Source organism: Tenrec ecaudatus, chromosome 15 (assembly GCF_050624435.1).
Source record: "Tenrec ecaudatus isolate mTenEca1 chromosome 15, mTenEca1.hap1, whole genome shotgun sequence".
In the NCBI taxonomy this organism is placed as follows: Eukaryota; Metazoa; Chordata; class Mammalia; order Afrosoricida; family Tenrecidae; genus Tenrec; species Tenrec ecaudatus.
The window spans coordinates 79826126-79841065 of record NC_134544.1 but is presented as its reverse complement, the minus strand read 5'-3'; the positions used below and the strand labels follow the sequence as shown (position 1 = coordinate 79841065).

General features: G+C 43.0%; 1 non-coding gene across 1 annotated transcript; it reads left to right on the top strand.

Moving 5' to 3' along the window:
• The first annotated feature begins 14295 nt into the window (after positions 1–14295).
• Positions 14296–14459, top strand: LOC142428442 (U1 spliceosomal RNA). Its single transcript, XR_012780343.1, has one exon. It is a non-coding gene; the product is annotated as a U1 spliceosomal RNA (small nuclear RNA).
• Positions 14460–14940: the final 481 nt, after the last annotated feature.

The following is a 14940-nucleotide window of genomic DNA, read 5'->3' as shown; positions in this document are numbered from 1 at the left end:
GTGCCAAATCCATAGTTCATGTATCAGTCTGGAGGGTTCTCCTCATTAATGTGTTTGTAAATGGTGATGAACCAGATCCTCAGATAGACAATAGTTCACTGTCTCACAAGTTGAAGTTGTTGAATCTGGTCAGATAAGTTAGGGGATGGTGAGGAACCCAAATGGGAAAGTCACACATTGTTGGCTTATAGTGGTGGAAACTCTCAAATCAGGTCACACATGTGGCCCCTCAATTGCAGGGATGTGAAGGAAATGGTTAATGTATTTCTGGAATTTGGCAAATCCCCAAACCATGGGTTCATTCTGAACTATGTGCATAAAATTGCAGATGGCTTTGACAGCACCAAACAAAGTGGCACATAAGAACATGGCAATGACAGTAACAACACCAACAAGCTAACAAACAAGCCACTGACATACAAAATTTAAAAGGAGAAAAAGACAATAAATTAATAGATAGATAGATAAATAAACAAATAAATAAAATCCAGGGGGGTGGGGGAAAGCGTGGTAATAGTTTAAGATCTGTTTGTTGACCTCCAAGGGTGTTTTCCAGATGAGTCTGATGGGGTGCAATGTCCTGGCCCCAAAGTCCATCCTTTATACTCCCTCAGGACCTCCTTGCTCTGCTTCCCCCACTGCTACATTGCACGCCCCCAGTGTTTTGCCTCAGTGTGGTGGGGTCAGCTCAGTCATATATCCCACACTATGTCTCCAGTGTTGTCCTGTGTAGGGCCATGTGTCAGTGCAGGATGTCGCATCTCACAATGGGGCCAGCTATATGATCCTCTCTGTACATTGGGCCCTCCGAGCCGGGCTATCTTCCTCTGAGCTTGGTGGGCCCAGGTCTGCTCCACTCCATTCTTCCTCCTTCCTTTGCTTCAGCTTCCTTATGGGTGTGGTCAGTTCCTTTCCCACACTAGATGATCTATTTTCATTTTCTGTGGCACTCCCTTCCATGATGGGGGTCAGGCTGATTCTGGTTAGGGCCGGCAAAGGGGTGTTTTTGTGGATTCCTCTGTGCGTTACATTGCCCTCCTGGTTTGGCGTGTCATGGTGGGGTCTGTATGCACTTTCTAGTTCTGTGGGGACACAACCAATACTCTGCCCCTGGGTGAGTTAGTGCCCTGTTTCCCCTGTGCCATGAACTCAGTTTCTCCCCACTCCAATTCTCCCTTCCCTTATTTATGTTGGATTCTAATGTACCTCCCTAGGTGTGGCCTGCTCTCAATCCAACTATCAATGCTTCCACCTGTTTATTGCAAGATAAGCGTTTATTCTTCTATTCCTGGCATTCTAATTGTACTTACCTCAGGGAACTCATGTTATACCTGGCCTTTTGAATTTGGCTTAACTCGCTTAATATGATTCCTTGCAGCTCTTCCCATGAAACGACATGTTTCACGTGATCATCCATGCTTTTCAGTGCTGCACAGTACTCCATTGTGTGTATGTGCCAGAGTTTACTAATCCATTCATCTATCGATGGAAACTCAGGCTGTTTCCAAGAGTTTGAGATTGTGAATTGTGCCATAATAAACACGGAAGCACAGATGACTGGTCGTGTTTTATTTGTTGCTTCCACTGGGTATATGTCCAGTAGAGGGATGACTGGGTCATAAGGTAGATCAATTTCCATTTTCTTTAAGTATCTCCAGATCGCTTTCCACAGTGCCTGTACAAATCTACACAACCACCAGCAGTGGAGGAGGGTTCCTACTTCACCACAGCCCCTCCAACACTTGTTGCTCTCTGATTTGGGCTAGCCTCAGGGGTGTTAGGTGGTATCTCATGGTTGTTTTGATATGCATTTCTCTTATGGCTAATGACCTGGAACACTTTCTCATATTCTTATTGGCCATATGGGTCTTCTCCCTAGTGAAAGTTCATTTCAGTTCTTTGGCCCATTTCCTTAAGGGGTTAACTGTTTTCCTCTTTTTGCAGGTCATGATGGTGTTGTAGATTTTAGAAATGAGCCCTTTGTCTGATGTGTCATTACTAAAAATCCTCGTCTAGTCTGTGGGTTGTCTTGTCACCCTCTTGGTGAAGTCTTTCAAAGTGCACAGGTACTTTATTCTTATTAAATCCCATTTGTTGATTTCCAGTTCACCTGTGTGTGTACCCTTCTCTATTGCAGTGAGCCTATGAGTTCCCTGGGTCAGTGCTCTGAGTTTACTCCCAATTCCTTCCTTGATGGTCCTTATGGTTTGGAGTTTAACTTCTAGGTCTGTGATCCACCTTGAGTTTATTCTTGTGCATGAGGTGAGGTAAACGTCTTGCTTCATCTTTCTACATGTAGAAATCCATTGTTCCCAGCAACACTTGTTAAAAAGGGCATTGCTACCCACTTGATGGTTTGGAGATCCTTATCGAAGATCAGTTGTCTATATGCTGATGGTTTTAGTTTTGGGGTATCTATTCTTTTCCACTGGTCTGAGTGTCTCTCATTGTGCCATTACCATGCTATTTGACCACTGTAGCTGTGTAATAGGCATTAAAATTGGGTAAGGCAAGTCCTCCAACTGTGTCCTTCTTGAGGAGTTCTCGGCTAATTCTGGGTTTCTTCCCTCTCCATATGAAAATGGTGGTCAATTTGTCCATTTCTTTGAAGAAGATTGATGATATTTGCAATTGTATAGCATTGAACTTGTAAAGTGATTTAGGTAGGACTGTCATCTTTATTATGTTATGCCTTCCAATCCAAGAGCAGGAGATGTTATTCCATTTGTGGTTGTCGATTTTGGTTTCCTGTAGTAGGGTCCTATAGTTTTCCTTATTTAGGTCTTTAGCATTTTTTGTTATATTGCTGCGTATTTCAGTTTGCTCTTAACTACTGTAAAGGGTTCTCCGTTCTTAATCCCCTCTTCCAAGGTTCTGTCTGATGTGTATAGAAAACCTGCCGACTTCTGTTTATTGATCTTCCATATTCCTCTATTGCTGTAAGTACTCCAGCTGTCGAGCTTTTGGGGTTTTCAATGTACAGGATCATGTTGCCTGCAAATAGCAATAGTTTCACCTCCTCCTCCCACATTTGGATACCTTAAATGTCCTTCCGCTGTCTTATGGTTTTAGCCAGAACCTCCAGAACAATATTGAATAGAAGTGGGGACAGGAGGTATCCTTGTCTTGTGCCCTTTTTCAGTGGGATTGTTTTTGTCTTTTCTCCATTGACTATGATGTTGGCTGTTGGCCTTTCATAGATAGCTTGTAACAGCTAGAACAATATACTTTCCAAACCTATCTCAATGAGTGTCTTAATTAGGAATGGGTGTTTGATGTCAAATATTTGTCTATGTCTATGGCTATTACCATATGGTTTTTATCCTTGTTCTTCTCAATGTGGTGTATAATATTGATGGATGTTCAACCATCCCTGCATCCCTCGGATGAATCCTCCCTGGTCATAGTGGATGATATGTTTTTTATACTTTTGTGTTCTATTGGCCAAAATTTTGTTAAGGATTTTTGCATCTATGTTCATTAGAGATAGATATTGGTCAGTAATTCTCTATACCTGTGGCATCTTTGGCCTGTTTGGGTATCAAAGTAATGCTTGCTTCGTAAAATGAGTTTGGGAGTTTGCCATCCTCTTCTATGATATGGAATACTTTGTGGAGGACCGGTGTCAACTCTTCCCTGAATGATTGGTAGAATTCTGCGGTGAAGCCATCTGGCCCTGGAGCTTTTTTTGTTGGTAGGTTCTTGATGACCCTATTCCTTCCTTCACTATGGTTTGTTGAGGTTCTTGATCTCGGAAATAATCTAGGGACAGACTGTTTTTCCAAATATTTATCCATGTCTTCCATGTTTCTGAATACATTAGAGTACAAACCTTCATAGTACTTTGTGATTATCCTTTTAATCTCATTGGGATCTGTTGTTATTGCCCTTTCATCCCTCATCCTGGCTATTGATGTTTCCTCCTTTCTATCCTTGGTAAGCTTTGCCAGAGGATTGTCAATTTTGTTAATTATTTCATAGAACCAGCTCTTAGCTGCATTTATCTTTTGCATTGTTCTCTTGTCTTCCCACTGGTTTAACTCCTCCCCGATTTTCATTATTTCTTTTCTCTTGCTATTGGAGGGGTTGTTCTGCTGACTCTGTTCTAGTTGTTGGAGGTTTTGTGTTACCGTATCTGTCATGTGCATATCCTTTTTTCATATATGCATTTCATGATATCAAGCTACCTCTGCTAACTGCCTTCGGAGTGTCCTATATGTTTTGATATGTTGTGTTCTTGTTCTCGTAGTTTCTAGAAACTTCCTAATATCCTCTCTAATCTGGACCTGTACCCATTCATGTCACAGGAGATCATTTTTCATTCTCCAATTGGTTGCCCTTGCTTTTCTGGACGTCCTCTTGTTAATCTCCAGTTTTATGGCAAGGTGATATGAGAAGGATGTCTGATAATATCTGTGTTTGAATTTACTCAGGCTGGACTTGTGTCCCAGCATGTGGTCTATTCTTGTAAAAGATCCATGTGAACGCTTTTGCATTTGCATGAAAAGCTTTATAAATGTCTATCAGGCCCTGTTGCCTAATTACATTGTTTAGCTCTATCGCCTCTTTACTGAGCTTTTTCCCAGTGATCTGTCTTTATCTGATAGTGGAGTGTTATGGTCACCTACTTTGATTGTTGAGTATGTGATTTCTTTTTTCATCTTTTTAATAGTTTGACAAAATTTGCCACACCATAATTAGGAGCATAAATATTCAATATGCTAAGTGCTTTTTGGTTTACTTAACCTTTGAGCATTAGGTAATGCCCCTCTTTGTTTCTTTTTATGGTTTGGATCTTGAAGTCCATTTTGTCAGAGATTAAAATAGCCACCCCTGCCTTTTTTTGAGTTACCATTGGATTGGTAAACTCTCTGCAAGCCCTCTATTCTTAGCATATTCATGGCTGTGCCTTAAGATGTGTCTCTTGCAGGCAGCAGACTGATGGATTATGTTTTGTGAATGAGTCCTCAAGTCTTTTTCTTTTAATGGACCGGTGGAGTCCATTGGAATGCAGAGTTATTATCACTATCTGTGGATTCATAGTTGTCATATCCTGTTTTGTGTTTTGGATAACTTCATATCAGTGTACTGTGTTTGAGTGGAGAGTTTCTATCTTGTCTTCTTTTCCATCTGCGACCCTGTTGTCCAGGTAATTGTTGCTGGTATGTTGGCTTCTAGATGGAGATGGGCTATATGGTGGTCTCCTGTTAGTTCTTGGTGGAGATTGATCCTCTGGTCATTGTGAATCAGCCAGTATCTTCTGCAGGGTCGGGTGTCTTGAAGCATATCCTTTGAGTCTTTCCTTGTCCTCGAAGACCCTTATCTCAGCATCTACCTTAATGGATAACTTGGTAGCGTACAGGATTCTGGGAGAGGTTTTTTTTCTTTCAGCTTTTGGGAGATGTTGCTCTATTCTTTCCTCCTCTTCATGATATCTGCTGATAGGTCTAAGCATATTCTTACCTGCGCTCCTTTGTATGTGACTGTCTTCCTTTCTCTTGCTACTCTTAAAATTTTCTTTTCCCTCTAAATTGGATTCTTTTACTATTCTATGTCTTGGTGTGTTCTTCTTGGGGTCTAATCTAGCTGGCGTCCTTTCTGCTTCTAAGGAGTGCCTGCTTTTCCTTGTTAGGGTGGGAAAGTTTTCTTCCAGAAATTCCTTTACTATCTTGGCTGTTGACTTGTGTGTTGTATTGTTCTCTAGTAGACCAATTATTTGAATATTATTCCTCTTCATCTGTAATTGATTTCAGGTTATCTTCTGCTTGTTTAATTTTCCTGTCTATCTCACTTGCTTAGGTCTGTTTGGGTGTCCTCAAGATCACTGATATGGTTCTCTGCCTCCTCAAGCCCAATCTTAATTCAGTGACTTTGTGTGTGGCTTCTCCTACCTCCTTTGTTAGCTCCTGTAGTTCCCTTTGGTGGGTTGATTTCATCCCCTCTATTATGGACTTCAACTTCTCTATTATTGTATCCTTATTCTGGGTTGCTTCCCTCAGTTCCTGTATTATTGCCAGCAGACGGCTGAAGATTTCCTTCTGGGGAAGATCTGTATCTGTTTATTCTATGAGAGACGTTAGCTCTGCTACTATGTTTTCTCTTTTCTGTTGGGAGTGATGTAGTCTGTTGATTTTTCCTCGACCCTATCTTAGGCCCCCATATTTCTGGGAGGTCAGGGGGCCCTTATCTGTGTTATTGTTAAGAATTCTTTCAGGCGATGCCTATGACCTGTTCTAAAGATGGGTCAGACTGCTGTGTAGGCAGAATTCCCAGAAGGCTTAGTGACCAGCAATGGTGAGATGTTTCAGCGACTGGAGTGGAGGCTGAAGCCTCAGTGAGTGCCCCCGGGCTGCTTTGACCTTTTCTGTCAGGATACCCTTAATAACACCCCCCCCACACTTTTTAGTAATAAAAATGGAAAAGTTAAAATTAAAAAAATAATTTTTAAAAAAATTGGGAGAAAAAATAGAGAAAGACAGAAGGAGAAGCTATAAAAGAGGAGATAAGAAGTGATAAGTGAAAGTGGAAGGAGCAAAAAAAGATAGAAAACCTATAGAAAAGGGACAGAAGAGAAGTAATAGTAATAATGAAAAGGAGGAAGTAAAAGAGAGAAAACACAGAAAGTGAAAGAAAAAAGAAGAAAACAAGCATGATATAAAAGATATATATATATAAATTCCCCCATTCTTTTCCCTCTAAGTTAGAAATGCCTTATAGAAGGCGGAGGTGGGCCAGTCCTCACTACCACAGGACATGTTGCTGATCTGGGCTCTGGAGCAGGGCTATGTGAGTGAAAAATGCTCCTCCGATCAACCAGCACTCCCAGGTGCCTGCAGTCCTGTAGAGTTAAGCCTGTGGGCAGAGGCTACCAAGGCGGGAGAAGCCCCAGAGGGGTAAGCTTCCTGCACTGGCAGGAAAGGACTGGGGCCACAAGGGGTGTTGAGGGAGGCAAAGGCCGCAGCGCTCGCCTCCTGTAGCAGCTGGAAAGGGCTGGGGTAGGCTTAGAAGCTGGTACTGGGGTTCCCGCAGTGCACTGCACTGGTGAAAGTCAGCTGGAGCATACAAACAGTACCGGTGGGGACCGCAGAGCCACGACCTCGGCTCCTTGCAGGCAGGGAGCAGCGCAGGCTCCTTAGCGTCGTGTTCTGAGCTGGATCAGACCGAGGTGAGTCTGCCCTCCACCCTGGGAGGAACGCACCAGAACAGGCTCAGTACTCAGCCACAGGCTGCTGGAAACCGCGCAGCACACCGGGGAAGGCAAAGCTGCTCCAGCGGGGCCACAAAGCCCTTTTGCTCGCGTTCCTAACTGGCAGGAGTGCCCACTGTTACGCCCAGGGATGTCAATGCTGGAAGGAACGCCCCGAGGCAGGAGGCTTTAGCGCTCCCCGGGCTGCGGGCACTGGGCTCTGTGGTGGTGCAAGTCAGCCTGCAGTAGCTCCTGCGTAAATGCAGCATCAGGGACAGAAGCGGTTTTGGCTCCGGGTGAAGGCCCTTGCTGGTGGGAAGTGAAGCGGGAGCTAGGCTGACGGAAGGTGTGTGTGTGTGTGGGGGGGGGGGGGGGTTTGGGGGTCAGGCATACGAGGTGGCAGTGGAGAGGTCCCATGCACCAATAGGGGTGATGGTCCCCCGTGGGGGTTGCCCAGGCAGCCATTAGTAGCCTGTAGACCAATTACCCAGGCCTTGGTTGAATGGAGTGAGGGATGCGGCCCAAGTGCAGATCCGTGCCATCTGGGGAGAGGGGAACCACAGGAAAGGGAAGATTCTCTCCAAGTGGGGTCCCTCGAGTGGGCAGTTGCTGTAGGGGGTCCCACCACCACTGTGCCTGTTTCGGCAGAGCAGTCAAGCAACTCGGAGCACGGGGTCCCGGTCTGGGGATGGAGTGGGACTATAGCTAGACTGAGCTGCGGTGGCGGGAGCTTAATGACATGATATGTCCCACAAATCGGATCCTGGATTACCGAGGCCCTGGCTCAGGACTAATGTGTGGGGTGGGGTGCTGTCCCGGGGGATATTTCACTCATCAGACTCCTTCCACTCGGCTACCTGGACAGCAAACCCGCCTTGTTTGAAAGTACTCTCAGAGTATGCTGGTCTCCTGATCCGCCATCTTCCCAGAAGTCCTTGGTTAAATTTTCAATACATATATAGTTTTAATTATTCTATTGTGAGTCTTACAGATATCATAACATTCCATAGTTCTATCACATGAAACACTATTAAACAATTGCTACCACAATGTTTCCAAACATTTTCTTTATTTTAGAACTCCTTGATATCAGCTCCCTTTTATTCCCTCTCTTCAATCTCTTTATTGTGGAAAACAGAACCTTCATAAAAGTGTAAGCAGCCTCTTCTCTATACTTCTTACCAGCAGGGCTTAGAAGACAAGGGCTAATGCTAGAGGAAATTGTCCAGAGTCCAGAGGATATAGATAAAGGTGATAACACACAATCCTCCAGGTACAAAGAGTTTTCTCTACACTGCTTTCCGTTAGATGAAAGTATAAAGCTGTCTCCTAAAGGCATCCAACTTTTGCTACTCATCTAAAAGATGCCTAGCTTTAAGAGCAATAAGGTTCTCTTTGTTGCTATCAAGGAGTCAACTATTCCTTTGTCTCTTACATGCCTTCTGGATGGGTCCTAAGAGACAGCTGTGTAACTGAGGGGCAGAAATAAAAAGGGAGAGAAAAGTATTTCTGCGGTCACCTCATCCATGATGTCAGGTCTGAGCTGGATAGAGAGAATATATACACTCACCGATTTATATTAACTCCGGGCATGCAAACCCATCCCCACCCACAACACACACACACACACACACACACACACACACACACACACACACACAGACACCTACCTACATAATGAGGTGGGAAGTTTCTTTACGCTGGAGGTCCCTTAGTTCATTGGTTGAGTAATTTAACACCAGTGCTGAGGGCAGTTAGAGGGGAGTAACTTGTCCCCTGACTGGGAATATAATATGAGTGTGTCTGCTTCTATACATAAAGCTGGTGGCTGTTAGAGATTAGCCATGTGCTCCTATGAGGTATCATTAAGGTATCACTACAATGGGAGGATATTGTGGGGATGATGGGGATGAATTTTCATTAGGACCAAATGACTGGGACTCTTCTCTAACATACAAATATGAAGGCCTCCCTCCACCCAGAATACTGGCCTTGCAGGCTTCTTTAATGCAGACAATAGAGAATTCATCTACAAAGGCTCTCTTCCTGGTCCTCAATTTCACAGCTTGATACTTATCATGAAGTGTTTTAAAATGTTCAGGGTGTCCCAGATTCACACTTTGCCCATTCTGTTATGTATTTGGCTGCTAGAGACTTGCATGTCTCACTCCTATATAAACACTGCTAAATGACGTCGATCACTCATCAGCATTACAGATCAGACTGCTATACTCTATTTTTTGCTCTCTGCTTTATCTTCCTAAATGTCACATGCTACTTCTATGAACCCATTTAACTGTGAGGCTGGATCCCACAGTTTATGTCTGCTTTAAGAGTTGGTACAAAAATTTTAATAACACTTGTAGTCATTGTTCTTACTTGCAGGCATGTGAAAATTAACCCACCCATGGCAACATTGTAATTCAGGAAGGATCTTGCAATGTACTTGTTTTTGATGATGAGCATGACACCAATCTTAATGAATTTGTCAGTCTCAGTCTTATAAACCACTTAAATCTAAAAATAACTAGTGCTTAAAGTACAATAATACATAGAACATCAGTTTTTAAACATATCATTTTGACAACTTGCCATTTTTCTTGATAGTGCTTCATATATTCTGTCTTCCAATTATTAGTACATGTTTGTAGGCAGCTATATTTTCTCCTGTCATGACACACAGTGAAGGTCCCCAAAGGATTACTCCATCCACATCATTACTGTTGACTGTACTTTGAGAACTTAGTACTTATAAAGTGTTATTTAAGTGCCATTAAACCTGAGGGGCTCATGTTCTAGAAGTTAATCACCAGTTCTTCCTCCTAGTCTGTATTTCTGGAATTTCTACTTAGACCTGTGCACCATGTGTGATCCTGATGATATTTTAAATACTGGTGGCATTGTTTTCTATGTCACAGCAATCTGCACACCCCCACAGGAAAACACTGGAAGAGGAGTTTTGTAAGCTAGACTGTAGGCTTTCCATAAGTCTCATATATACCTGTAAAATTGTGTTCTCCGAAGTTGAACATTCTGCATTTTTCACATTTCCAGTTTGTCTAGTACTTAGTTGTCTTTCAGTAAAGATTGATGGAATGAATACATCTGATCTCAAGCAACTGAAATTAGCAGGCCTTACCACCCTTGTGTGTCTGTGTTTTGCACGTATTTATATTCTTTTTATATTTTCACGGTCCTATTAAGCAACTACCAAAGTTGTGTTCATTCATTATTTTCACACCCAAACTGATTTCTATAGTAACCCTGTTTACCATTTGGATTGTTTACACAATTCTAAAATAAAGAAGTCAGTTGTTTTCAATGGAGACGAGAAAACTTTTCTCGATATTCAACAGGAACCATTTTATACTGAAATGAAATTTCCTGATTGTGAAAAATCCAGTAGTATGAAGTCACAATGCATTCAGCATCAGGAATCTGACAAAACTGAGAAACCACGCATAGGTGATAAATGTGGGAGAACCTTCTTCAAGGAGTCTTTCCTCTGTGAGCACCACTTCAGTCATATTCTAGATAAGACTTATGAATGCATTCAGGGTGGGCAAGGGTTCGACAAAGCATTCAAACTCACTGTACATTATCAAATAGCACATAAAGGACAAAACCCATACACAGGGTTGGAATATGGCAAAGCTTACCACAGTAATACATATTGCGAGGAACATCGGAAAACTCATGTGGTAGGTACCCCCTGTGTATGCAGTGAATGTGGGGAAGGATTTAACAGGAACAGTGATCTCACTGCTCATCAGCAAACTCCTACTGGAGAGAAACCCTATGTATGTCATGATTGTGGCAAAGGTTTCATTCAGATAGCACATCTCAAAATTCATCTACGAAGTCATACTGGAGAAACTCCTTATGTATGCAGTGAGTGTGGTAAAGCTTTCAGTCAGAAGCAATGCCTAACATCACATCAGACATTTCACACAGGAAAGAAACCACATATATGTGGTGAGTGTGGAAACACCTTTATCAGGAAGACCAAACTTACTGTTCATCAGCGAACTCATACGGGAGAGAAACCCTATGTATGTGGTGAATGTGGAAAAGCTTATACCTGGAAGAATATTTTCACTGTTCATCAGTGAACTCATACTGGAAAGAAACCCCATGTGTGTGGTGAATGTGGAAAAACCTTTATCTGGAAGAAGAACCTCAGTGATCATCAATGAATGCCTACTGGAAAAAAACCTAATATATGCGATGAATATGGTAAAGCTTTCAGTCAGAAATAATATCTTACAACACATCAGACATTTCTTTTTTTTTTAAACAATTTATTAGGGGCTCATACAACTCTTATCACAGTCCATACATATACATACACCAATAGTATAAAGCACATCTGTACATTCTTTGCCCCAATCATTCTCAAAGCATTTGCTCTTCACTTAAGCCTTTTGGATAAGGTCCTCTTTTTTTCCCTCCCTCCCCGCTCCCTCCACCCTCATGTGCCCTTGGTAATTCATACATCCTTATTTTGTCATATCTTGCCCTATCCGGAATCTCCCTTCCCCCCCCTTCTCTGCCGTCGCTCTCCCAGGGAGGAGGTCACATGTGGATCCTTGTAATCAGTTCCCCCTTTCCAACCCACTCACCCTCCACTCTCCCAGCTTCGCCCCTCACACCCTTGGTCCTGAAGGTATCATCCACCCTGGATTCCCTGTGCCTCCAGCCCTCATATGTACCAGTGTACAAAGTCTGCCCTATCCAGCCCTGCAAGGTAGAATTCGGATCATGGTAGTTGGGGGGAGGAAGCATCCAGGATCTGGGGGAAAGCTGTGTTTTTCATCGGTACTACCTCGCACCCTAATTAACCCATCTCCTCTCCTAAACCCTTCTGTGAGGGGATCTCCATTGGCCAACACTTGGGCCTTGGGTCTCCACTCTGCACTTCCCCCTTCAGTCAATATGGTATACACACACGCACACACACACACACATATACATACATACACACACATATATATACACACATATATTTTTTTAATTTTTTGCATGATGCCTTATACCTGGTCCCTTTGGCACCTCGTGATCACACTGGCCAGTGTGCTTCTTCCATGTGGACTTTGTTGCTTCTGAACTAGATGGCCGCTTTTTTATCTTCAAGCCTTTAAGACCCCAGTCACTATCTCTTTTGATAGCCGGGCACCATCAGCTTTCTTCACCACATTTACTTGTTCACCCACTTTGGCACCAGCCATTGTGTCGGGAGAGTGAGCATCATAGAGTTCTAATTTAATAAAAGAAAGTATTCATGCATTGAGGGAGTGTTTGAGTAGAAGCTCAAGGTCCTTCCGCCACCTTAATACTTAACCTATAAATATAGACACATAGATCTATTTCCCCATCCTCCTGTATATATTTGCAAGTACATGTCTTTGTCTAGACCTCCATAAATGCCCTTTGACTCCTAGCTCTTTCCTCCATCTCCCTTGACTTGCCTCCTGCCCTACTACCATGCTTCGTCGCCACCTGGGCGAGAATATACCTCTTCTCTAAGCAACCTTACCCTTGATCATTTCCCACCATGCCTGCCATTCCCCCCTCTCTACCATTTTGGGTCCCATGTTGTTCCCTTGTCCCTGTGTTTGTTAACCCCACTTCCTTACCCCCCTACCCCGCCACCCCAAGTCCCCCCGGAACTGTCTGTCCCGTTTTTTTTTCCTCCAGATAGTTCTTCAACCCTGTCTTATTCAGACAGACCTGTGGAGACACTAACATGCATGAAAACAAGACAGAGGAAAACAAAGCAACAGTATACAACCAGACAACAAAACAACAAAAACAAACCACAGACAAAGAACAAAACAAAACACTTCACAAAAGAAAGGCTTGTAGTTAGTTCAGAGATCATTTGCTGGCCCTTAGGAGCGTTTTCCAGTCCAGTCTGTTGGGGCAGCACGCCCTGGTCCCAAAGTCCACTTTCAGCATTCCCTGGGGACCTTGCCACTCCATTCCCTTGCTGTTCCGCTGCAGTCCCCCAGTGCTTTGCCTCGGTGTGATGGATTCAGGTCTGGTGTAATTCTCACACGGTGTCTCCGGTGCTGTCCCCTGTATCGCCCTTAGTCACTGAGTGGCATCATTTCTCATAGTGGGGCCAGCCATGTTGTTCTCTCTGTGGACTGGCTGCTCTACTCAGGAACATCCTCCTCATGGCCTGGTGGGCCAGGCTGTGTTCCACTCTCTCCTCCTGCCTCTTCATCTGCTCCCATGTGCTCTGATCAGATATGTCCATCTCCCAGAGCTGCAGAGTCAATGTAGTCCTTTGGAACAAATTCTTTTCGGGGGAGGGCAGGAATCCACTTCATTTATGGTGCTGGGGCCAGCTTCCCAGATGTCTCCACTGGTTTCCTAATCCACGCCTGGATATTGCATTCACACCTTGCGGCACTTGGTTGAAGTCTGGTCCCACTTTCCCTGTGGAGATATAAACAATACCCTCCCCTTGGGTGGATTAGTGCCCCATGCCCCCACTACCTTTTTCTTCCTTATATTCATCCTTTTGTTTTCCTTTCCCCCCCTCCTCCACCATGGTCTACCATGTGCATGCCTGGTTTTGGTCTGGTCTCTACCATACTACACAGTCTTTGCCTCAAAAATGTTTGTATACAGTAGCTTTTTCCCCTATGCCACTTTTGCTTTTTAAAAAATTTTTTTATTCTTACCTCAGCGGGCTTATGTTGTACTTAAAAAAAAAACTACAGGTATCAGCCTCCTACCACCTCCCCCTCCCTGATTGCTTAATCAAAAGAGTTAACAGAAAATTCACCTTTGAATATCCCCATATTTCTTATTCATAAAATCAAAACATGACTGAGTGATTATAAAAGGAGAAAAAGTAAAACTTAAGCACATATGGGTGTTTTTAGGTATGTATTATTTAGTTTGTTTCAAACTAGAAACCATCTTTAGGCACAAGGATTTATAATTCACCGTAGTCCAAGTTACATGGGACATAGAAAAAACATTCAGATGTATTGAAAATGACATGCTGTGTGGGTTTTTGGTTAAGACCAACAACAGCAAATTAGAATAATAAATTCTATCTTGACAAAGAGTTTAGATAATTTTCAGATACATGAATACTTACCTGGCAGGGGAGATACCATGAGCACGAAGGTGGTTTTCCCAGGGCGAGGCTTATCCATTACACTCCGGATGTGCTGACCCTTGCGATTTCCCCAAATGTGGGAAACTCGACTGCATAATTTGTGGTAGTGGGGGACTGCGATCATGCTCTCCCCTGTTATTAAAAAAAAGAAAAGAAAAAAAAGTTCAGATACATGATCTCTGTATTAGCATTATCTGCATGGACTGCGTTTAGAAGAAACACATCATTAGAAAGATCTAGTATCTTTATTTTTAAAGTTATATGTTTTATTCCTGAATTACGAAGTAACATTGGTCAAAGATACAAAATGTTCTTCATTCTCAGAGTCCTACTGCTATTGTCATTGGAAACAGCTCTTTAAACGATTCTTACTAGATTTTAGATTGACCAATAAGCCCCAAAACTATTGTGCCCTCCACTTGCATTGCTGGTGGAACTTTCAGCAAACTATCCTACTCAGGCTTCTTTCAAGGTGTTTGATGTGGTTTTCTGCCACTGTATCCCTGGGGAATAAATATCAGCCTATGAAATCAGTAAGGTTAATATAGAAAGGAAAGAAACACAGGATAAATAAAACACTATTTAAAAGTCAAACAAAACTTTAATAACGTGTTAT